The sequence below is a fragment of the Bison bison genome, unplaced genomic scaffold (assembly GCF_000754665.1).
Source record: "Bison bison bison isolate TAMUID 2011002044 unplaced genomic scaffold, Bison_UMD1.0 scf7180017864235, whole genome shotgun sequence".
NCBI classification, from domain to species: Eukaryota; Metazoa; Chordata; class Mammalia; order Artiodactyla; family Bovidae; genus Bison; species Bison bison.
In genome coordinates, this window is record NW_011494807.1 from 6,590,341 (window position 1) to 6,592,602 (window position 2,262).

Consider the following 2,262-nt stretch of genomic DNA (forward strand, 5'->3'; position numbering starts at 1 on the left):
TTTCATTTTTTAAAAAAAAAAAAAAAAAAAAAAAACAGCCTACTACCATCACCACAAATTTGGTGATCTTTAAAAAAACTCTGCTAATTTGTTACCCAATTAGGTCATCATCTGCATTTTTTATAATTAGTAGAGAATATTTTTCACTTATTTATTATCCATGTATATTTCTTCTTCCATAAATTTCACACTTCTATCCTGACTCACATCTTAAAGATACCATAAAATAACTTTTTAAGACTAAACTGTCACAGACAGTGCCATCACAGTCAGTTGTTGTAAATTCAGCCCAGCCTCACCATTCATTACTGTTTTTTTTTTAATGTTACAAGATGAATGCTAAATTGAAGAAAAGTAATCAACAGTAAATAGAAACATATTAGTAAGTGAATCTCTTTCTCTTTGCCGGTCTTTAAGACTGGTCTCTTAGTTCATTCCCTTCTAAATGCTTGACGATTTTGTAGAGAATCATTACTATTAATGTTCTTTGTTATATCACTGTTACAAACAGGTGAAATAAACAACCACCTAAAAAACACGATTTTAGGATTACCAAGAAGGATAAAGGGAAAATACCAAAAATGCTGGTCCTGGACTTATGTAGACCAGATCTTATGAAAAAGATAAAAACACACATCTTCAAAAGAAACAGTGTTGATAAAATTAATCAATTGTTAATAAATTTCTAATTATATTGTTAAAATAGTTAGCCAGAAATAAAACCTAACATTTACGGTCAATTAATTTTCAACAATAATGTCAGGAAAACTGGCCAAAGAGTTAAGTGCTGGGACAACATGCAAAAGAATGAAGTTGGACCCCTAACAAATAATACATTTAAGAATCAACTCAAAGTGGATCAGAGACCTTACACTAATGTAAATGCTAAAATTATAAAACTCTTAGAAGAAACATAGGAGTAAATCTTCATGAGCTTTGGTTAGGCAATTATTTCTTACGTATAACACCGAAAGCACAAGTGATAAAAGAGAGAATTGATCAATTGGATGTTACCAAAATTAAAACTTTTGTTCTTCAAAGGTCACCATCAAGAAAGTGAAGAGAAACCTATAGAATGGGAGAAAGTATTGCAAATCACATCTTGGAAAAGGTACCTATTTCCAGAATATGTGAAGGATACAGCTCAATAATAAAAAAGACAACCCTATTTGAAAATGGGCAAAGGATTAAACAGATTTCTCTCCAAATAAGAGCTATAATAGCCAATAAGCACAGAAAAATGCTCAACATCATTTGTCATTAGGAACATGTAAATAAAAACCATAATGAGATACCATTTCACATTCACTAGAATGTCTACAATCAAAAAGAAAAAAATAATAAGTATTGGCAGGTATATGGAGGTATTGGAACCTTCATCCATTGCTGGTTGAAATATAAAAAGGTGAAGCCATTGTGGAAAGCAATTTGATGCTTACGTTCAAGGTCAGGAGGGGCAGCGGTGAGGAGACACCCCTCTTCCAAGGAAAGGAGCAGTGGCTGCACTTTGCTGGAGCAGCCGTGAAGAGATACCCCACCGCGAAGGTAAGAGAAACCCAAGTAAGACGGTAGGTGTTGCAAGAGGGCACCAGAGGGCAGACACACTGAAACCATACTCACAGAAAACTAGTCAATCTAATCACACTAGGACCACATACTTGTCTAACTCAATGAAACTAAGCCATGCCCGTGGGGCCAGACCTCATGGTGGAGAGGTCTGACAGAATGTGGTCCACTGGAGAAGGGAATGGCAAACCACTTCAGTATTCTTGCCTTGAAACCCCATGAACAGTATGAAAGGCAAAAAGATAGGATACTGAAAGAGGAACTCCCCAGGTCAGTAGGTGCCTAATATGCTACTGGAGATCAGTGGAGAAATAACTCCAGAAAGAATGCAGGGATGGAGCCAAAGCAAAAACAATACCCAGTTGTGGATGTGACTGGTGATTAGAGGCAAGGTCCAATGCTGTAAAGAGCAATACTGCATAGGAACCTGGAATGTCAGGTCCATGAATCAAAGCAAATTCGAAGTGGTCAAACAGGATATGGCAAGAGTGAACGTCGACATTCTAGGAATCAGTGAACTAAAATGGACTGGAATGGGTGAATTTAACTCAGATGACCATTATATCTACTACTGTGGGCAGGAATCCCTTAGAAGAAATGGAGTAGCCATCATGGTCAACAAAAGAGTCCAAAATGCAGTACTTGGATGCAATCTTAAAAACGACAGAATGATCTCTGTTCGTTTCCAAGGCAAAC